This window comes from Schistocerca nitens, chromosome 1 (assembly GCF_023898315.1).
Source record: "Schistocerca nitens isolate TAMUIC-IGC-003100 chromosome 1, iqSchNite1.1, whole genome shotgun sequence".
NCBI classification, from domain to species: domain Eukaryota; kingdom Metazoa; phylum Arthropoda; class Insecta; order Orthoptera; family Acrididae; genus Schistocerca; species Schistocerca nitens.
This window is the reverse complement of record NC_064614.1, coordinates 805,600,839-805,625,323: the sequence shown is the minus strand read 5'-3', so window position 1 is coordinate 805,625,323 and position 24,485 is coordinate 805,600,839. Positions and strand designations below refer to the sequence as shown.

Here is a 24,485-nt window from a genome sequence, read left to right as displayed (position 1 = left end):
ACGAAATAGCTCCGTCCTCTTGAATTATAGCTTCTTGTTGTCGAATATAAAATGATTTGATGGCATGAAAGATTATATTCTGTAATATTATTTCACATGTCTGAAATGTTTGTAATACATACAGGCATGACAGTTTATTTACAGACACTGTTTTGAATGCGAGAGATGCTCTCAGGATGGGTAAATTGTCCATCAAACTGAAAGAAATTGCTTAACATACATGTTTTTTCTTTGGAGCATAAATTCTCGCTTTTTCTTTACTCCGATGGTGGTTTCCAACTAACAAGGACATTCTATGGTGCTGGGTAATTTTCGCATCAAAATAGTGGAATCTTTTCCTGATTTTATGCAGGGTGAACATGTCTCTGCTGATCATTTGTAATCAGTTGCAGTGTACTTCGTTGGATGTCGCAAAATAATGAGATGCGAATTGTATCCTGCAGTTGAACGTAAAAACTATACCAGTTTTGCTCATAAAACTAAAATAAAATGGACTGCTCCTATTTTTCTGGAAAGACGACATTTATTATCGTCGCGATTGTATTTTCCTTTTTTAATAGATGCTTGATTATGGGAGATGCGTTGATGTTGAATACAAATGTTACAGTGCAGTGCTTAGAATGGCGTGGTGGATGAGTTCTGTAGGAGGTGGCAGCTGTCCTTTTAGACGAATAACCAGCAATAAGGATAGACCTCATTTATCACAGTTTTGTTCTGAGGAATGCCGGCGTCATGTTCTATTGTATGTGTGGCTTTTGTCGTCGTCGATAACACTGACTGCCCGGCCACGTGCTCATGGGGTCACATTGCACTGAAGACACAGTGATGTGAGGCTGCTCTAGGGTCTGCAGTATCTTTAGGCGAAAGGCTTCCTGTTTTCCAAACAGTCGAGTTTTGAAAAAGCCATCTAGAGCATTCTCCGGAATTTCGTTGTTGTTCCATAGGTGTCCAGTCTTTCCGAGACATATGTTTAACAGAATGCAAGAAAGAATTGCATTGATGTTAAATAAAAGTGTTCTCCATCGCAGAATGACAGGCCTATCGGAGGCATTGTGGCATGCCTAGTCTGTGAGGTCGCCTCCACAGGTGCGCCCCTGCAATCGAGAGGAGAGGGAAGAAGGCAGCAATGATGTGTGGAAGGGGGATAAGTCTGCCTAACAAGTCGGTTAATTTGTGGGCGCCGATTGAGGAAAATGCATATTCAACTACCGGCCCCTCTGCTGTCTTTTGGGATGACAATTTTCCCCAGTGCATGTGTTGCATTATGACCCATTCATTATAAATACTGGTTTTTTTCATGAAAATTTCGAAGTGTAATTAGAACAGTGATGCATTTTTCCCATCAGTTGTGGTAGTGTGTATTGGCTTTGGTACCTGGTCTACAGGATGACTGTCGAGCATGCGTCTGCAGTGTAATCTGTTGTCATTAGATACTATCCTCAGCTATATGCTTACAGGTAAAACACTTATTAAACTCCTCTCTGTCCAACACCAGCATCTCGTCATTTGAACGGATTTTCCGCCAAAAAAAATAAAGATAGAACCTTACATTCCAGCCTTTTTCGCGCCAGCTTGTAGGTGAAGGGTAGAGTTTGAGTGTGTCTGTCACTAGTGCCGAATGATACCGTGAAGTTTCTTTCTAGCACGATAATACCTGTTGTATGGCGTCGTCAATTTTTAGCTGTATTGCGATTTTAGGCATTCCCTGTGTAGCACTATGCATATAGTTGTGTAATTAGCGCCAATCTTTGTGATAAATTTCGTAATTAGGAGCGATGTTTACATCAGTTTTCCAACCAAAATAAATAAAGTACACTAATCCAACCTTCCTCTTCTGCATGTGGGCAGTTTCCATGTGTTGCACTTGGGCTTTCCATTCTGAAGCACTAGAGTTCGAGCCCCGGAATGTGTATCACCATTTTTAATTTCACGCCAGTTCCAAGTGCCTCTCGTAGTATAATGTGTTTCGAGGGTGCATTTGTGCTTTCTGTCCAGGAGGGCCAGGGCTCAAGTCCCAGAAAGGGCGCTACCATTTTTAATTTGCCACCAATTCGCGGGTAGGGGGTGATATGGGACGTCAGCACAGACCTGGGACAAAGAAAGTTTCACCAAAAATTAGAAATTCACGCCAGAATTCGAAATTCCCACCAAAATTAGAAATTTCCGCCAATAGAGTAGGGTGGAGAGGGAGGCATAAAATCGAGTCGTCATATTCATAACTATGGTGATTCTAAGTTAGCAACAGATGTTTCTGAGACGCTGCATTCCCCATGCATACATCTGCTCGACCGACGTCCGGTTTATGGAGTTAGTGGCAGCATCACTGCTGCTATGCGTCTGTCTGTTTCCTTGTAAGAGGCATTGTCCATTACTAGTGATAATTTTTATAGGACTGATTGGATCACAGTATAATTTCTGTACCGTGATCAGGTGTTAACAGTGTGCACTATACACGTCTGGAAAGCTATATTGTGCAGATATCACAAAGAACTGATGTTTCAAGGTAGTAAATTTTCCATTTTGTAGTATGTCACCATAGTTTATCGTAGAGAAACCTGCGAGGAGACTGTATGTCGTGCGCTGGAAATATATTTCTTACACCAGAATATTAACAGTGATGTATTCCAAATGACTAATAGGTCAGAAACCGTACCACTCTATCATTATAGTGTGTTTTAAGTGCAGAACCCTGTAGCTTTAGGAGTGTATGTGTTTATGTCCACTCTTACCAATATCTTCACACCTGACAGACACTAGACCAATACTTTAGAATTGATAGCGCAGTTTGATTTACGTAAACTCCTTCAAACTCCATCCATCTGGAGCTCCATCATGCATAAAAACAGCACGTTTCTTTTTCTTAACCGTCTGTTATATCATCACAACACTTTCATATCTACTATACACCGATAAGGCTTGCTAACCTACTCGACATGTTCGCATCTGGAGAAATCTTGGGCAATTGGATGGGTCCTGTGAATAAAAGTGGTGCAGAACAGCAGTTAGGGACTCAACTCGCTCTGCTCCTTCATGAGACATGGACTGTACCAGTCTACTCCTTGTCAGCTGCAAATTTAATCGGTGACAGTGTTGCAGGGAGCGTTGCTCAAAGAGAATGCGAGGAGATCTTTGAATCTCTGACTTTATGCTAAGAATGTAAGAATGCTCTGTGACTCCCATCCGTATAGGGAAAGGTGAGCAGTTGTAATCGTAAATTACGTACTATGATCGAAGTGCTATAAATAAAGGGTGCGGCAGCGTTCATAGTAGGACATTAAAAACACCATCAAGCAGTAACAGTAATTTATTTATTACCTCTTATGTCAATTGCTAGTTAAACGTATGCCATTTACTAACGTGTAAGTCATTGTCCATCGCATGGATTACTTTTTGAACATGACTCTCTGCACAATACATTCATCTAGGCGGCGTTGGAAGCTTTCCCTGGGACACTGCCGACGGCAGTTCTGATGCAATCCTTCAACTCAGGAATGGTGGCACAATGTGTTCGGAACACTTCTTGCTTCAGGTAGCCCCAAAGGAAAACGTCTGCACATGAAAGGTGAGGTGAGTGAGGCGGCCAGAAAATATCACCAAAACGGGAAATTACTCTACTGGGAAATGTCTGTCGCAAGAAATCCATGCAAATTGTGGCTGTATGCGAGGTCGCTCCGTCTTGTTGAAACCATAATTGTTCCACATCCACATCGACCATACCTAATTGGGGAAGAACGAAGTATTGCAGCATCTTTAGGTAGCATTCACTGGTGACAGTTACAGCCACACCGCTCTCATCCTCAAAGAAGTAAGGGCCAATAATCCTAAAGGAACCAACTCCACACCACACTGTGACACGAGAACAGTGCAAGGGCTAGAGGTGCAGTTCATGCAGGCTAACATCACTCCAATAACGCATATTCTGTTTATTCACTGAACCACATAACTTGAAATGAGCTTCATCTGACATCAGGATAGTGGGCAACATTGGTGGATTTTGGCGAAGGTGATCACATATGGTTAAGCAGAATGTTTCGCATGAAATCCAATCGCGAGGCCTAATTTCCTGAGAAATGTGCAGCTTATATCAGTGAAAATGGAGATCTTCGTGCAGTATTCTCCTGAATGACCGATCGGACATAGGCACAGTTTGCGCATGACGACGAGCAGATCTTTTTGGACTGTGCAATAGTGCAGCACGAACATTTTCCATGATTTCTGGTGTCCGCACAGTTCTTTCACTCCTTCCCGGTTTGCCATTGCAAACAGAACCTGTTGTTCGAAATGCACTTACCCACCTCACAATGGTCCGACCATCTGGATCTTTCTCATGACGTCCCAAGTTGAAATGTTGCCGAAATAGAGTCGTTATTCTTGAAATAACTTTCAACAGCAAAGGCACGATGCTGTGCACTCCACCGCTCCATATCACTGTCACACTCGAAATGGCAGCTCATTAGTACACGAATACGGCACGAGCTGGCCCGCATTCCTGCAGTACTTCATAGTACTACGCAAGTCAAATTACGCCACGAACGCTGACGCACCCTGTATGTCTATCGCTTTCTGGTATGCTTTGGTTCGTATATGTTCAAGAATTAACAATGAATGGTCATACTGCACAGTCATCTATATACATTCACAATGGTATTCGCAAAGTAGTGTAGGGCTATCTTTAGCGACGATACAGAAATCAGGAAGCATGCTGCCATGTCACTGGTAGGCGTTGAAAAAATGGTAAAATAGCTAAAATTGATCACACTGTCAACTGTAATGTTTATTATTACAGTACATCGATGGTGTGTTTTCCATCCTATCCACTGGTACACTACTGATTACCACATAATGATTGACTGGCATCACTTGTTTGAGATGGAGAAAGAGTCTCAATGGAGTTGGCTACACATTCCAGGGATGGCTGGCACTGAAACAGTGATCTTGTGTACGACTGCACTATGAGGAATCAATCGAAATAGAACTGCAAGCTATCTGCTGTCCTATCACTGTGAAGGATGAGACTAAATGTGGAGCTCATCAATCACCTTCAGACAGGTGTTTGGAAACGCTCCAAAATGCCGCATAACTCTTTCAGTTTCCATATGTTGTTACTGTCTTTTGCTTAAAATCACCCTGTGTGCGTGTGTGTGTGTGTGTTTGTGTGTGTGTGTGTGTGTGTGTGTGTGTGTGTGTGTGTGTGTGTGTTGTGGGAGAAGCAGCATAATTTACATCAGGTGATGTACTGCTTTCAGTCAGAGCCAATCGATCAAAATGTGTTAATGGCAGTTTAGAATCTGACACAGACCTCAAAGTCACGGTGGAGCACACAAGGTATATGATGGTGTACAAAGCTGTGTCATACACTGCTTGGAGGTGTTATAGCAGAAAAAACAATGTGTTAAACAACAACACAGGGTCCCTCATTTGCGATTGATAGTCTGTGAGATACGGTCCTCCTACAGTACAGGCAATGAAACTTTACACTGGTCGGTGCAAGCGACTTCCATTTCTGAGTGGATCAATACTTCTATATTTAATAGCGGTCAATGAAAATGCTCGATGCCAGCTCGCATGTGGTATTTGTTAGAAGTCAGGGGCGCGGTAAAATCTTATCGAGTTCTCTACTGGATGATGGTAGCGGAGTTTAAACAGTTCGAAGTTTTTTGTTCTCTGTTGAATGGTACATGATACAGCGAATGTTTGGATGACAGACTCGAATGCACCCTGAGAACGCAGATCTCCTTTGGACTACTGTACCTGTATGTGGTTTAGAGATTCACCGCAATGCAGTAGCAAAATCTTTGTCTTTCTCACAGTTCCCATGCTGAATTTTTTTCTACAACTACTTTGTGTTGGTGGAAAGTTTTGTTTGATGCTGATATACAGCATACACAGTTGGTGGAGCTACGACAACATGTTCCTATTTCTAACGAATGGTCAAAACAGTCCTGTCGCGTTAATTCAGCTCATCCTGTTTCTACATGGGTTGCAGAAGGTGGTAGATATAGTACTCTCTGACTTCTGCTTAGTTCCGACTTAAACTGAAACGATCGCATGCAGAAAGTAGCAGGAATGTCTGGACATATACCAATGAACATTTACAAGATGCATAGGGACTATCTAAAACCACGTTGGAGTATTACTGTAGTAGCTGCTCAGCTGGTTCGAAGAAGGTGATTCGTTTCAAGATATAAGAGTGCTACGAATATGATTCACTAGTAGCTGTAATCATTAATATTCGTCGCTATAGGAGCCAATGTGGATATGTGGTTGAATGAAATGACTTGATTCCAAATCGCAGACAGCATTTCTACAAGAAAGTGTAACACTATAGATGTGAAAAGGCAGTGTACATTTCTTACGACCTCATTGTAGCATTGCGTTTTTTAAAGTGATTCGTTGCATAACACAGCATCTACTGTATGAGACCATTCTCAGTAAACCATAGCCTATAACCTAGTGGATATATTGCAGAACCTGTGACATGGCATCAGGATAGAATGCATTAGAAATACTGGAGAAACATATAGTAGCTGCGTGATGGAGTTGCAAATACCAGCTTCATACCACGTTCCTTAGTCGAATCACTTTCTAAATTTGGTGATTTTATTATGAGCTTAGACCACCGGCGACATGCTCCCGCACTTTTCATCTGTTAATACACATACTGTGAATACCGTCTACATTCAATGTTGCGGTATTTGTGTGGAAAACCACTTCATTCAGAGGCAATGCCATACCTCGATTTATAAAGCTTGCGTAGTTTTTAACATGGATGTCCTTAGCGATACTTGTTGTCGCTGGTAGAACCAAAACCGCTTGTGATAGTAACATAGTTGTTGCAGTTGTGTTTTTTCAGCTTCTGGTGTCTTGTAAGACGATTACGTCTATCTTCCTAAGACACCCTGGTACTACTCGCAAGCAAAAACAAATGAGACATATCTATCCGTAACGGGTTTTCACTCCATATTTTTGATGTCACGAGCATTCATGTTGTGTACATAGTTCCGCGTAGTCAGCGCGTACACAACTTTCCCACTAGAGCGCGCCCCGCGAAGCACAACAGCGCAGGCGCAGCGCTCGTCCGTCTCCGCACTACGAGATGGCGCTGCCATAAAGACGGACCAAATTCTGCTTCCGCCGATTCGCGTATTAATATGTAATGCAGCCAATGAGATTGCTGCTAACGTAGAACCGTTTCTCCTCGCGGATCACACTCGCGCAGTGATACCTGAACGCGAGAGGTATTATAACGAGTGTACAGACCTCCGATTAGTCAGTCTGCCTTAGTCTGCGTTACTCTGTACCAGTCTATAGTCAAGTTTCAGTCTGCACCTAATAAGATTATCATATTCCTGTACATAGCCATGAAGAGAAATGTATAGACACATTGTCAAGTATCAGAGATATCTGAGAATAAGATTAAAGTACCAAGACCAAAGGAACTTCAGATTGTCAGTTGTAAACAGCATCCAGAATCAAGTTACGTAATATCTATGCTTTTTATTATTTTAATAAATGTGTGTGAAAATTAATCAAGCTCTGTTTAAAGTTGGTCACCGTCAATCCGCTACTCTAAGCGTGCAAGTGGCATTTCTATCGTCTGACCTAACGGCAGACGATAAACACGCCACGATAAGAACACGAGACATATTGCTGACACTCGCCTACTTCGTTAGAGCGACAAGTCAAATAATCTGATGGTGTGTGTACCGAAGGTCTTACACTACGCACACCACAATTCAGTTACTGGCGAAGTATTTCATTTAGGAGTAGGGGATGCATGATAGATTCACTGTGATCAACGGGCATATAAAGTATGTACGCGTACCGACTTGTGCAAAGAAAATTACTAAGTCCTGAAGGTATGGATTTGGCGTGAAAATTTGCGATAGCTGTAACTCGAATGAAAGATATCTTTTACGTGGAAAATTACGTCCAGCTATAAGACATTAAAATTTACAGAGCCACTGTCGTCACGAGCGGGTATTTTCGATATTTCGAACATTATCGAATGTTGTCACATTGAGACTGCAATTGTAATCTTTAACTGTAAGTACATGGATAAAATATGTGTCTGGTTTCCTAGGACGACTCTGTCTGGGGTGTGGGAGCGCGCGTTGCGGCGGTAGCCTGTGGCTGGAGCAATTGACATTTCCAACTTCTGTCCGAACTGGAGAAGCCAGCTGGGATACAGAAATGCAGCTGAGCTAATCCTGTCCCCTCTATGTGGGTGAATAGCGAACTAATACTCAGTATGTTGTGGGCAGTCTTCGTGATCGCGTGTGTTCTCCACGGAAATTTGAGAAGATTCAATGTGCGCGTGTGTTTGCGCTGGACTGTTATTTCCTCCCATGTAAACTGTCTGGTTGACTGCTTCTACACATTTTCTGTCTTTATTTGGTTGAGAGAACATCGATTGTAGTATGTATTGTGTGTGTCTAGATGGTGGAAGATAGGAGGAAGAAATGTTTGCTGGTTCTCTAGACGTGAGAAACACCTAGTGAAGTACACTACTGGCCATTAAAATTGCTACACCACGAAGATGACGTGCTACAGACGCGAAATTTAACCGACAGGAAGAAGATGCTGTGACATGCAAATGATTAGCTTTTCAGAGCATTCACACAAGGTTGGCGCCGGTGGCGACACCTACAACGTGCTGACATGAGGAAAGTTTCCAACAGATTTCTCATACACAAACAAAAGTTGACCGGCATTGCCTGGTGAAACGTTGTTGTGATGCTTCGTGTAAGGAGGAGAAATGCGTACCGCCACGTTTCCGACTTTGATAAAGGTCGGATTGTAGCCTGTCGCGATTGCGGTTTATCGTGTCGCGACATTGCTCCTCGCAGTTGGTCGAGATACAATGAGTGTTAGCAGAATATGGAATCGGTGAGTTCAGGAGGGTAATACGGAACGCCGTGCTGGATCCCAACGGCCTCGTATCACTAGCAGTCGAGACGACAGGAATCTTATTCGCATGGCTGTAACGGATCGTGCTGCCACGGCTCGATCCCTGAGTCAACAAATGGGGACGTTTGCAAGACAACAACCATCTGCACGAACAGTTCGACGACGTTTGCAGCAGCATGGACTATCAGCTCGGAGACCATGGCTGCGGTTACCCTTGACGCTGCATCACAGACAGGAGTGCCTGCGATGGTGTACTCAACGACAAACCTGGGTGCACGAATGGCAAAACCTCTTTTTCTCGGATGAATCCAGGTTCTGTTTACAGCATCATGGTGGTCGCATCCGTGTTTGGCGACATCGCGGTGAACGCACATTGGAAGCGTGTATTCGTCATCGCCATACTGGCGTATCACCCGGCGTGATGGTATGAGGTGCCATTCGTTAAACGTCTCGGTCACCTCTTGTTCGCATTGACGGCTCTTTGAACAGTGGACGTTCCTTTTCAGATGTGTTACGACCCGTGGCTCTACCCTTCATTTTAAAGGCGCTGCAGTCTGGAACCGCAAGACCGCTACGGTCGCAGGTTCGAATCCTGCCTCGGGCATGGATGTTTGTGATGTCCTTAGGTTAGTTAGGTTTAACTAGTTCTAAGTTCTAGGGGACTAATGACCTCAGCAGTTGAGTCCCATAGTACTCAGAGCCATTTGAACCATTTTTTTCTACCCTTCATTCGATCCCTGCGAAACCCTACATTTTAGCAGGATAATGCTCGACCGCATGTTGCCGGTCCTGTACGGGCCTTTCTGGATACAGACAATGTTCGACTGCTGCCCTGGCCAGCACATTCTCCAGATCTCTCACCAATTGAAAACATATGGTCAATGGTGGCCGAGCAATTGGCTCGTCACAATACGCCAGTCATTACTCTTAATGAACTGTGGTGTCGTGTTGAAGCTGCATGGGCAGCTGTACCTGTACACGCCATCCAAGCTCTGTTTGACTCAATGCCCAGACATATCAAGGCCGTTATTACGGCCTGAGGTGGTTGTTCTGGGTACTGATTTCTCAGGATCTATGCACCCAAATTGCGTGAAAATGTAATCACATGTCAGTTCTAGTATAATATATTTGTCCAATGAGTACCCGTTTATCATCTGCATTTCTTCTTGGTGTAGCAATTTTAATGGCCAGTAGTGTAGAAGGACAATTTAGAATCTTTAATATCATTGACATTGGTATTCATGTGAGTTTTCATTTAAAGATCTTCGCAGACGCGATAAGTTTTAGTTTCTGAGTGGTTTGCAGTACGTTCCAGCTCGCTGAACCTCGCTAAAGTTTTAGGGTTCGAGAGAAATAATTTCCACTCTTTATTTTCGGAATTATACTATGTGAACGATCGGTAGTGTACTGCTATGTGCTTGATATCGGTAACTATCGCTTAAATGGTACTATATTCTGGCAAATCATTTGAAAATACATGTGTTCTTGTAATCTCAGAGTATGGAGGTGGGTGAAGAAAGCATGGCAGCAAGCAAGCAAGCAGATCGATACCTGAAACAGTTAAGTCTTTATGCCCGGGGGGGGGGGGGGGGGGGGGGGCAGCCCAGCCTTTGTACAACAGTTTGAAGAGTAACCACCGTCAATGGAGGGCGCTCCGATTGCACGTCGGGTCAGCGTGTATGTGGGTTGAGTCATGACCACTGACTGTGGTGGATGACCAACGGACCTCACAGGAAGTGTCTAGTGCTGCAAGAACTACATAAGGTCCATGTGCTGATGTTTTCTTTGGGATCTGTCTGTCTTTGCGTCATATGTTGGTGTGTCTCGTGGCCGATAGCTATATGCAGGATGCAGAAGTGATGATTTTCTATGGTGCAGGATAGAAAGGGTATTTTCTACATCGATATGGTATGTTGTGATATATCCCAGTGGGAGATCGGTTTCTCGCTGAAAGACATTCGAGCTCTCTTCAGCGATCTGTACAAAACAGCTTAGCCACTGAAAGTCTCGTAATTTGTTCGTCTGCAGAAAAAAAATGGCAAACAGTGCTCCCACACCGGCAGTAGTAGCAGTTTGGCGGGTTTCATAACCGAAAAATTCAAGCTTTCCTCAACTGTAGCAGAGCAGTGTAATTGATGAAGCGTCTTTGGCGATGGTTCCCATATTTCGTAATCTGTAGACAACTTCTGCAGGGTTTAACTGTCAGTGCAATATGACTGATGTATATTTTTTACGATCTGTACGAAAATAGTTTTGACACTGGAAGTCTCGTTATTTGTCTGTCCGCAGAAAATGGCGAACAGCGCTCCCACACTGGTGGGAGCAGCAGCAGTTTGGTGGGTAAATTTACTAAGAGCCAATCAGAATGCGCCATCCTCAAGACATCCTTTGTGCAGGGCATAGGAGTCCCTATAGACTGGTTCAAACAAGACGGATGGTGACGGGAGGGGGGGGGGGGGGGGGAATGTCTACGGAAAGTTTTGTGATGTGTGAGACTATGAGACTAACGTAATGTCTACTTTGTTTGAGTGTTCAGAGGCACGTGAAAGCAGGCCATCCACCTCCGGCGGGATTCTGTCACTCATCCGCCATTGTACGACACCGAAAATTCCAGCCATTTATCTCGTCTGCAGGAGAGTGCTTCGAATTTTTCTAATTTTATCGTCAGTGCTTTGACATCAGTGTGTACTTCGAGAAGCTGAGGAAAATAACGTTACTGACAGCAGCAAATGTAAACTAAACCCACTCACTGTTTCAGAAAAGTGATGAACACCACAACAGCTGTAGGATTCGGAAATTTTTCACTCTCTGGCAATGCCTTCAAACAAGCAGCTAAAACTCGAAAAGTGGTGAGCATACTGTTTAGAGTTAGAGATATTTATTTCGACTTCCAAATATCGTCATTTTGGCGTGTAAAATCAGATGCTGCGTCTGATATCGGTTTCAGGATCTGTTTCCCACAAAAGCGTGTGAAGTGTCTGGGGAGAGGGGGGGGGGGTTTCACAAGTGTGAACTGATCTTTTTTTAGGGTACTTGTTCGAGTTCGGGGTGTATATACGGCAAAATTGAAGCAAATTATCGCGCAGCAATCAGTTTTAGAAGTATATTTACAGACATATTCAGTTGGACATGTCCGAAAGAACAGACACCATCTTTATAGAGATAATGCTTACCGGCCAATGATCTTCAGTGTGGATGCACTCACATTGCTCAAGCTCTTACGGGGAATTGGTAGATTGACTGCAGCGAGTGATGAGTATTGTGGGCAGGGGCACTAAAAATGTGGTGTGTGAACAGTAAGTTGGAAGTGTGGGTCTCACGGGGAGCGTGCCAGAGGTAAGTCCCTGCAGTCGCACTGTCCGCTGTGTGCTCGCTAGCTCAGTTGGATAGAGTATTTGCCATGTAAGTAGGAGATCCTATGTTCGAGTCCCAGTCGGGCCACACTTTTTCAACTGTCCCTGTTGTTTTTTATCAATGCCTGTAAGCAGCTAATGGCTTGGATTTGATTGTGATTTCATTATAAGCTCTGTCAAAATTGTGGTAAATTTTGTTCTGTAGCCCTCTGATCTGAAGTAATTTATACAATGCACGCATTTTTGCTTTTGATGAAAACTCTCACTAATGATTACCATTGAGTATTTGGCCATCTATTTATTTTCCGCTATTGCAGAAATCTGGCTTGTCTATTATAACCTGTAGCCCAGCCTGATGTCTAGATGTGTAGACTGGGTTGGAAGGCAATAGTTTGGTTGTGAGTTAGCGAATCCAACGAGTGTCATAGTGGAAAACCTGTCAGTGGTGACAAATTGAACTGTAGCGTAGCCTGAGGTCTAGGGTAAGCTACAATCCAACAGTTTGCTGGTGATTGATCGTGAAAGCCAAAAACAGTACATGCTCTGAGAAACTCACCTGTAGCGTAGCCCGAGGTCTGTGTTAGGTGGAGAGAGAAAATTTCGTTGTGAGTTGTCGAAGGGAACATGAATATACGATCACTCTGGTTCACTTGTATTTCTAATTTTGCCGAATGTTTGGATGAAGTGTTTCAGTTACGCCTTATGAGTGCTAAATTCCAGTTTGATGTTATTTACGAAAGAGTATTGTTATTGGCTTAGGATTACGTACTGACGATTGAACGTATTCAGTGTGTTGGTTGTGACGCTTATTTGGTTATTAATTTCGAATATACAGTATCTCGATTTATGAGGTTTTCTTTGTCATAAATGTTTCGCTACCAGTATTTTCGAATATAATGTAAGCTACATTTACTTGCGGAGAAAATCATGTTTTGGCTCTGAGCACTATGGGACTCAACTGCTGAGGTCATTAGTCCCCTAGAACTTAGAACTAGTTAAACCTAACTAACCTAAGGACATCACAAACATCCATGCCCGAGGCAGGATTCGAACCTGCGACCGTAGCGGTCTTGCGGTTCCAGACTGCAGCGCCTTTAACCGCACGGCCACTTCGGCCGGCCAAAATCATGTTTTCGGGAATCTGATTGGATCTCTGTATATGACTGATTTGTTATGTTGACTTCCCTCATTCAAAGCAGGAGCCACTATTAACAATGGCAGACATTGGAAAAGTTCCCGAGACCGTAGGTGTACTTCTAGTTTACTTCTTTTGTGTGATAGTTTCGGCCTCTTTCGTTTAGTAGCATTTTTTTTTTTTTGTTATATATATTCAGAGAAAATTAATGCATCTTACTTTCATAGGTTCTGTCGTTTTATACAGATACTGATACCGATAGTTGTTAGTTTTGATTCGATTTAGCGACCTACAGTTCATCGACGGTATTTGTAAATTCATACTGAAATCTTCTTCCGATATGCATAACCGAAGTGTATTTTCGAATAGTTTCCATTTTTACTATAAACATTTCTTTGCCCCTCATACTGTGCGTTCTGACGTCTATTACGACTGAGAGTGTATTTAAGATACTCGATAACTTTTTCCTTCTAATAATTATTTCTTTCATAGCTCTATTCGTAATTTGAAGCATTTATTCCACAATGTGGTAAATTTTCTTACTGAAAACTTTGTTTTCGGGCCGCGCCCATTCAGCTATCTCACTAGTTCAATGTCAATTATGGCCGAACGAACGTAAGAACAACATGACATCCGATTTGGATTGGAGTAAAAAACTCGGGTCCGAGTGGGAATCGAACCGAGGCCTCTAGGACGGACAACCCACCGCGTTGATCTCGCAGCTACCAAGGCGAAAGAAATAGGTTATCTTTATTACATTCATGATATCGACACTGGTATGACGTCACATTCGGGATATCATTTACGAGGTTTGTCGCATGTTTCCTACGGTAGCCTCCAAAGCCGACGATGGTATCGAACATTCCTCTTGACATGGTACATTCCTCGTAACATGATACAAAGATATTTCAACAGTGTTGCTTCCCAAAAAGTTTGTATATTGTAAGAGTTGTTTTCATGTAGTGATTTACATTGGAACTTCTGTTCTGTTCTGTTCTGTCACCTAGAACTGCTATCAGTAGCCTGTCTATGTGGCCGAGAGGTTCTAGGCGCTTCAGTTCGGAACCGCGCTGCTGCTACGGTCGCAGGTTCGAGTCCTGCCTCGGGCATGGATGTGTGTGATGTCCTTAGGTTAGTTAGGTTTAAAGTACTTATAAGTCTAGGGGACTGATGACTTCAGATGTTATGTCCTTAGGTTAGTTAGGTTTAAGTAGTAAGTCTAGGTGACTGATGACTTCAGATGTTAAGTCCCATAGTGCTTAGATCCATTTGAACCATTTGTTATCAGTAACAACGATGCCTAAAGTACCTATTATGCTTCACATTCTATTTTTATACTACTACGATGCAAATGCTGAGTGAAACGTATGAAGAATTGATCGTTATGATGGATTTACTAACATACTACAGTCGTTATAAAATGTGTATCTTTTATCTTAGCTACCCTAAGTAACCTTTGTCCAGAAGGTGGGAAAATGTATCGAGCAAATGTTTAGCTACGGGGACATTAACCAGCAGGATTGCCTAAGGAACTTTGTTCGTTATGGTATGAACAGCAGTACGTGTTTTTGAAATAACACTGTATTTCTTTTATTCGGTAATCCACTTCCTCTGCTCAAGACCTGTTCAAAAACGTATCACAATGTACCGTTGATGTAAACATGACGTTATTAAAAACGTAACAGGCTATGTTTACTTTCACTCTCTTGTACTGACACCGTGTAGGTCACTTGCTGGAATTGACAGTAAACAAATGGAAACACAAGGAAAATGCAAACTGGTCATTCATTCGACATTCTTTACCTTAGTAGTTAGAAAGGTAATTTCCAAGAAGTGTGTAAGAGGTCCATGATTAAGAAATTTATTACTAGCGCACACGAGCAGATGTAATTTCGATGGATTGCTCACGCGCTGCCTGCGATATGTAAGCTATAAGAGAATCTCAGACCAGAGAGCAGTGTTGGCTGGAGTAAGAGCAGTGTCAGTGGGAGTAAGTAGTAGCTACCAGTCTGGTGTATGGAGTTCGCGAAGCCTGTCGTGGGGAGCGATGGCGGTGCCTGAACGATGTAGTATAAGGTAAAAAGAGCCGCGCGCATATGTAGTTTGTTACAACAAAGTTTGTTCTATTGTTATATCAAGTCCCATGTAAATGTATTAAAAATCTTTTAATAATAATCTTTTTTATAAAATTAACTTTTATGACAATCATTCATTCGAATTTAAAGAATTTACTAATTTCTGCAATCCATGGTCATCCCAATTATCGTAAAGAAAAATCAGTTGCTTCTTTTTATACATGACATATCTAGCGGCCAGCATTACACTGGGCTGTGCCATAAAAATTTCTTATAGGAGCAGATATATACGCGTTATCCAGCGACTTCATTGAGGTAAGAATTTTTAATTCATTCAGAATGATCTTTCAGGGCCATGAAGCAGCACTGCTAACGTCCAAATTCAGCAGTTTAGATTCACAGTCAGTTAATTATTGAAAGGTTATATGTGAGCCACAATTTTATTGAGAGATTAGTCACGTTATTATTGCGACGTTATGGTACAATAAACTGTTGTGAGGTTACACTGAATGTGAATGCTATACTTATTTTTTACTGTTGGAAGGTTACACTTTATTTTTTTTACTGTTGGGAGGTTACAAGTGTTGCATATCAAGTCACGGCCTGCCTCCAAGCGATGTAATTATATCGAAAGCGCGGCTCTCGAGGATGCAAATATGGATACTATTTACAACGTTGACAAGAGCGACGACAAATGAGGAAAATTATATAGCAAGGTAATTTACGAAGAAAACTAGTAATTATCACTTACTTTACTCGCCGGTTACGTCTTCAGCATGAAAAATTCCAGACCGTTGTGAATCATGGAAGTACAAATACAGGAATATACATAATTCGTCTCGGTATCTCGGTCGGCCTTCTCCCTTACCTGATGATTTTAAAGATTTTCGTATCTACTCAGTATTCTGCGTGAGGACCGATGGATCTTTGGAAGATACAGATTCAACGGAATGGTTCACGAATTCATGATCTATGCCTTCTTTCTTCAAAGTTTTATAAGTCTTTCAGTAATCAGTTGTAACTTTCGTTTCTGGCAAAATGAAGTGCTTTATAGGGGCATTAATGTTTTCTTGCAGTTAGAGCGTACTCGAAGAATAAACCACTTCCTAGACTCCCCTTAAATACCTCCAAAAACCCATATAGGTCAATCCATTTCAAATCACCCAATATAAATAAAATTTGTCTCTCAGAATTTTTTATTTTCCTGATTTTTTATCATGAGGTCCCTATAGGGAGACAGTCACAAACCACTGTTTAAAAAACATTTATAAGCCATAGTTTTTTCTGGCAGCCATTTTTAAAATGGCGACTGGGCAAATTTTAATGGAAAACAGTTTTTGGGAAAGTTTATCTATCAAGTTATTTTCCAAGACATCAGAATAATTCAAAAACCAATGTGTTCAGCATGTAATGAACTTAAGGAATACAATTTTCAAATTTTTCTATCATGCAAGAGAGTCAGTCAATCTCTTCCTGTAAAGACCCGGAAAAATTTATCAATCGTTACTTTTTAAGACCATAAATTTTTATGAAGGAAAGAGACTCACTAATAACATGTTATTTCTGTGTTGAGGACTTACATAACTACCTGCAGTATAAGTTTTAGTCCTGAGAAAGCACTCCTGTTTTTCTAGAGCTTTTTTCAAAATTGACCAAAAGCCTTTTAACATCAATTTTCAGAAGTAAGTATCTAAAAAGGGACTGAATGAAGACAAGTGCAAATTTTACAGAATGTTCTTTATACTTATAGGAATATCTCACAAAAAATATGACTGTATCTTAACTACGGTGAGAGTATAGAACAGTGAATTTCAGTAAGAACGCAATCTTTCCACACGCCCGTTCTATGCCAAGTTAGCAAACAAAGGCTTGAAATTATTGCAGCTGACGTTGGTTGAATGATGTGCAAATCATTCCTTACAATAAATGATCGAATGCTTTTTATGTTTAAATAATAGTGGCAGTTATAGCAACAGGTAAGGTACTAGTTGAACAGGAAGAGTAAAAATGTGGATATTAACCTAATTCCTGGACAAGCTCTATGTCCAATTTGTGAATCACGAATTTTTGTAGAAAAACGGATGAAGAAGCGACAAATAGTGTTGAAAATGACCCTGAATTTCTTCCAGGGCCTTTTGAATTAGTTGAGGATAATCCACTGCATCAAGTAGAATCAATTTGTGAAACTTTGGATTTATCTCCTTTGTGTAAAATAACGAAGCTTAACACAGGACAGCGACTGCCAGATTTACAAAGAAAAACTAGCTCAGTCAATCGAAAATTGCTAGAATCTTTCCATAATGTCTTAGAAGCTCATAATCAAAACAGTATATAAAATGTACAAAAAGAGTTGAGATAGGTGGAACAAAAAAACGAGGAGTTACACGAGCTCCCCTTCAGAGATCTTACACAGAACATTCCCCGACTCCAGAAGATATGTTCAGATATTGTTGACAGAATATTACTGGTACCAAATATATACTTGTTTCTTCACCTGAAATTGAACAAATCAAAACTGACTGGGATATTTGAATGTTCTTTATCAGTTACAGGAAAAAGAAGCTATCACAGATTTGTCCCTTTAAGTGAAAATCAAATAAAATGTATTGTTACTTCCAAAGGCTCAAACTTTGATAATCATTAAACTTCAATACTTTTTACAAACATGTCATCTTTCACAAACAACGATATTATTGTTTCTATGTACGATGAGAAGTGATGGTTTGAAAAAACTGAAGACAAACAATGATGTTTTGGTGCATTTCTTTCAGTCTTCTGCATCAAAAATTGGCTTTCAACTTTCGAAAAATGATACTGTTTAGTGCCTGCAAAAACAATAGTATGGAAAGTGACTCAATTGGAACTCACACCATTGTTTGGTAGAACACACAACAATGAAATGCAATGAATTATCATGTATGTTTAACTCACTAATGAAAACAGCAGCTGGCAAGTGGTTACAACTTATGTTTAAGTCTAAATACATAGAGAAACGTTATTGTATGTATACTGTACGCAAGTGTAGTACAACAAATGTATCGATAAGTTAAGTTTAAGAATTAGAATCCTTAGCTATGGTTATCACTGCCTATTGTTATTTAAAAGTAGAAACATTTTATCATTTATTGTATGTAGTGATTTTAATATCATTCAGCCAATGTCAGTTATAATAATTTCAAGCCTTTGTTTGCTATCTTGGCACAAAACGAGCCTGTGGAAGGGTTGCGTTTTTACTGAAATTCACTGCTCTATTACTCTCAATGTAGATGAGCCTCATTCATAACTTTTTTGTGAGATACTTCTATGAGTATAAAGAACATTCCATAATATTTTAACTTGTTTCCATTCAGTCGCTTTTTAGATACTGATTTCTGATACTGATTTTGCCTATTTTTCAATAGCTGTAGAAAAATGGGAGTGCATTCTCAGGACTAAATCTTATACTGCAGGTAGTTATGTAAGTATTCAACACAGAAATAACATGCTCTTCCTTCATTAACATTTATGGTCTTAAAAAGTAATGATTGATAAATTTTTTTCCGACTCTTTACAGAAAGATGCATGATAGAAATTTTTTAAAAATGTATACCTAAAGTTCATTTCATGCTGATCACACTGGTTTTTGAATTATTCTGATATCTCGGAAAATAATTTGGCAATTAAATTTTCTGTAAACCACGTTCTCTATTAAAATTTGCCCAACGGCCATTTTAAAAATGACTGCCAGAAAAAAAAACTATGGCTCCTAAAATTTTTTAAAACAGTGTTAATTGCCTGTTTACCTATAGTGAACTCAAGATTAAAAAAGTCAGTAAAATTAAAAATGTTGAGGAACATTCGGTGATATGAAAAGGATTGAACCACATATGTTCTACTTCGTTTTTTAGAAGACGTCCTCTCTCGTACTTCCGAGTGGTAACATGTGACTCATCAACTTAGCAACCTTGCTCTTACCACCGATAAGGACACTTCTATTCGTGACAATAACACAGAAAACCTCATGACAAAATCCGGGTCTACTGAAGAACTGGATACAACCCGTCGGCTTTGACCAATGACGTCAGAATTTGCCAGAGAGAATTTATTACACAGATGTAACGGCAGAGAGAGTGTTCATAACCAAAGGAATGCGGGAGAGAAAACAGATGGTAGACATATATCAAGTCTAGTAATGTTTCGACCATAATGTTAAGGGTATCGCTTGTTTGAGTCCTGGTACTACTGTTAAAAATAAAGTAGAAAAAGGGATGGAAGTAGCGGTAGCATAGAATACCTCAGTTGATATATATATATATATATATATATGAGTTGTATCTCGAGTTTTAGTCGATCTGTATAGGTTAACTGCAGTACGGGATACAAATTTAACGTACGTCGATTTCTTCGTTTTCGTTAGCATTAGTATCCTATTCTTCAGTTCAAATGTATAGGTCAACTGAAGTACGGGATACAAATTTTACGTGTGTTGTTTCTTTCGCCTCCGCTACTAATAATAGTCTGTTCTTACGTAGATAGTAGTACTACCAACGGCAAAAGATCCACGCACACAATATTTGTATCCCTTACTTCAGTTGATCTATGTATATATACTGCTAAAGAAAACGAGGAAATCGACGTACGTTACTTTTACCTCACTTGAACTACGCGAAGGCGCAAGAAGACGACACACATAAAATTTGTATCCCGTACTTCAGTATGGGATACAATTATTTTTGCCTTGGATGCTAATAGTATCGACTGAAAATTATAGTCTTGCTAACGACGACAAGAAAATCAACAGCAGTGAAATTTGTATCCCATTCTTTAGTTGAGCTATATAGGTCAAGTGAAGAATAGAAAAGTAGCACTAGCGAATGGGAAATAACGAAATTTATAACATGTGTATTCAGTACTTCAATTGCCTATGTATGTCAATTGAAGACTGGGATACTAGTGCTACGGAAGACGAAAAATAGCGCCATACATAACATTTGTATCCTGCTCTTCAGTTGACCTATATAGGTAAGTCACATAAATGTTACATATATCACTCTTTTCGTCTAGGTAGTACTAGTATCTCGTACTTCAGTTGGCCTTTACACGTCAACTGAAGTACGGGATACAAATTTTACGTGTGTCGGTCTTTCGCCTTTGGTAGTGCTAGTATAGACTCGAAAAAATCGTACTGATACAAGTGCTGGGAAAGGGGAGAAGAGCAACAGCTGCAAAATTTGTATTATGTACTGCAGTTGACGAAAACATACGTAACGGTGTAATACAATAAAATACGTCAAAACAGACAAATGCAGGAAACAAAAAAATAAAGAACTGAACTTACCACACGGAAACTCCTCCGCATTAAAACCGAAGCTCACCTAGAAAAACATCAACAAAAATCACATACCCACACACACAAGAACACAACGTTACGAAAACACACACACACACACACACACACACACACACACACACACACACATGCACACCCCACCCCCACACCCATCCCAATCTGAAATTTTGGACGATACATTTGCCCTACATGTTTAAGATATCATTTAAATGGGCAATATATATCGGGTACACTATGCTTCGATGAATATTCATCTAAGTGACTCTGTAGTGTCGAAATCCTTCGTTCCCATCTCCCTACAACAGATTTTATGGCTGACCAATAACCTTCTATGCTATTTGTACAAGCCCCAGAGGATAAACATCTGAATTCAATATTGTGATTAACAACAAGATGCTGATAACCCCCATTCCCCAAATCCCTATATGAAGAAAAACCATCTGAAATCACTACGGAACCATCTGCAACATGATCTTTAATTAATGTGACCAAAACTCCCTTCGTTCGATTGGGAACTACTTTAAAAACTACATCGTCACATTCTTGTCCTGAAACTGTAGCTACCCAAATCCATAATCCTACCGGAGGTTCCCCCCTGTTGTACTTTCTTTTACCAAAATGCGACTCGTCGATTTCGGCTCTAATACCCGGCCCTCCCAACGGCTCCCTATACTTTAAATATTCCCCACAAACTTCCCTACAAAAGGAGTACCAATCTACAACTGTAGGCTCACTCACACAACATTCATGCACACACAGCCACACATGGTGTGGTTCAAATGGCCTTGAGCACTATGGGACTTAACTGCTGAGGTCGTCAGTCCCCTAGAACTTAGAACTACTTAAACCCAACTAACCTAAGGACAACACACACATCCATGCCCGAGGCAGGATTCGAACCTGCGACCGTAGCGGTCGCGCGGTTCCAGACTGTAGCGCCTAGAACCGCTCGGCCACCCCGGCCGGCCCACACAGGATACCTCAAACACCAACAGTATGTAATTTTTATGATATCCCTCAAGGCGAACTTAGATTTCTCGAACCATGTTCCTCGTCTAATGGACCGCCACAAACGATCTTTGCCGCAGCGTCATACGAATAAGTCGTCAGTAGGGCGAGCGGACACACTAGTCAGGTGTATATGTTCGCCGCACTCACGACATCGAACGTAATCGGCAACAAGACCATACATTTGTAAAAATCGAATCGTGGCTATCATGTTCACGCCCATAGCCTCCTTTAAATCATCCAGATTCACTGGAATAGATAAATCCATACCTACAAACGAAAATGAAAAACTAAAAATTCTCCTAAAATAAAAAGTATTTGTCCAAATTATATCTGACTCACTAAGAATGAAATTAAGTGCCGAATGAACTGCAAACAACCAATTACTTAAATCAATGCACACGAAAAAAAATTTACGCAATATCTAGCGCTCTTTTAAAACCACATTCAATTTTTTTTAATGTGCAATGATGACGCTTATCCGCATCAGACAAACGATTTATTATCTATGGTTGGAAAGTAAAGACATTAATATCTATGAGCAATCTATGACGTCATTGGTCAAAGCGACGGATTGTATCCGTGCTTCAGTAGACCCCAAGTCCGCCCCCGGTAGCTGAGTGGTAGTTCCGTGTCAGCCGCGCTAGCGAGTGGCCACTGTTAAACTGCTGCGCTGCACTTCCGTGTTTACATCTCTGTACTTGGGCTTCGCCGACTGCTGTCCGTCCGTTAATCTCCGGGTTCTTTCATACTCCTTGTGATCTGATCGCTGTTTCTAGTCTTGCTGCTGCTAATTGGAATTTCGGTTGTGTAACCGAAATTGCGTCTCTGGATTAACCATGGCTACAAACCTCAGGAAGAATACTCTGGTATTTGCTTTTGACAAGGAATCCCGTCCTGTTCAGCCCACATCCCTGGAAATAGATGACTGGATTACACAGGTAATTAGTCTCAATTCTGAAACCGTCCATACCTGGCAGCTGGATCAGGAAAAATACTGTGTTTTTGTCAAGTTATTCAGTGCTGCGACTGTTGGTAAAGTGTTACGAAAGTGGGGCTATGAAGTAGATTTTGTGCATAAAAATGGTTATAAAAGTAAGGTTTCCTTCTACAGAGCGAAAATTCATTACAAAACCGTTCGTGTCTTGAATCTTCCCATTGAAATTGAAAATGATGATATTAAGGAAGCTCTTTCAAACTATGGGGACGTTAAATTAATCGCAAATGAAAGATGGTCGCCTCCCTTTAAACTACAGTGTTTCAACGGGGTCCACTGTGTAGAGATGGACGTTAAGACGAATATTCTGTCTCACATAACTGTTTGTGGGTATAAGGCACAAATTGTTTTTACAGGTCAGGAATCTACATGTCATTTATGTAACGAAACTGGCCACTTCAGACGGGAATGTCCGCGGCGAACTGTTGTTCTCAAAAGTAATTTGATACAGCGTCAGAAGCTTACCTTAAATGATCTGTTACCAAAGAATAGCCCGGATCAACTGGTTGAGAATGTTAACGCAGCAGGCCAAGCTGATGTCTTCATCACCGATAACAGTCAATTTACCCCGTTAACAACAAAGGGAAACCCTGCTACCACTACTCGTGAAACTGAAACGCAACCGGAAAAACGACCTCTGGAGACAACTGATAGTTGTTCAGAGGACGAGCTGTCCTGTCCAGCTCCCTCACTTCGTAAGCAAAAACAGTGCGATGAGGAGGCAGAGGAACCGGAAGGCAAAATGCGAATGAAAACTGATGAACAGAAAGGTAATACACATACGGTACCAGAAAATGAAGGGGGTATAATCAGAATTAATTTGCAAGAAACAACAGGTGCAGTAACCGATTGCAAACATCAGCAGCTATCTGTTAATAAACAAATTCAGGGAGAGGTTGCAAAACTGCAGTCTCCATTTGTTTCCCTCTATCAGGGAGTAAGTGATATTAATAAAGAAGGAGGAAGTTTTGGCCCAACTGAAATCACGGTCAACACCTCAGAGCAGGCGCCGGCAACAGAAATTGCGAAAGCGTCTGCTGCTGCTCCAGATAAGCCGCGAAGTAAAATACTTACGCAACCAAATGAGAATGTATCTCGTAACCAAGGGAAGGGAAAATCCGGCAAGGGCGACCCAAGCCCAGAGAATGTTCGGTCCGAAACGGTCCTACACGAATCACTGGAGGAAAAATCAGAAAGTTTACGAGGAAATCAGTCTGTTTGCGGTACAAGAGAACACATCAGAAGTAGAAAAAAACTGGACAGTAACTAATAAACTGATTAAAGTGTTATTACATGTTCAGCCTTCCGAGAAAACTGTTATAGCCAGGAAATTAAATTAGTTCATGAAAACAACTACATAGCTACAGCGCAACGACGCAATCTTATTCTGTCACCACTATCAACATAAATAAAATTACGTCCGGTTTGAAATTATCGGCCCTTAAGGAATTTTTGTACGAATCCGCGACTGATATTTCCATGTTACAAGAAGTTCTAATTTCGGATTTAGTAATTCCCGATTCTGTCAGTTATATAAAATGTGTCTCCCGAAACAAGTGTTGGAACAGCTGTTTTGGCGAGGGAAGGGATTACAGTAAGCGAGGTGGAGCAACTGGAATCTGGAAGGGGAATAGGACTAAATATCTATGATGTGACTATCATCAACTAGTATGCCCCT

At 41.1% G+C, this 24,485-nt stretch overlaps 1 protein-coding gene across 1 annotated transcript in view; it reads right to left on the bottom strand.

Moving 5' to 3' along the window:
* Positions 1 to 24,485, bottom strand: part of LOC126204440 (dynein axonemal intermediate chain 3-like) — a gene marked incomplete at its 3' end in the record, with an annotated part of 162,842 nt that overhangs the window by 122,210 nt on the left and 16,147 nt on the right. The window lies entirely within an intron of this gene.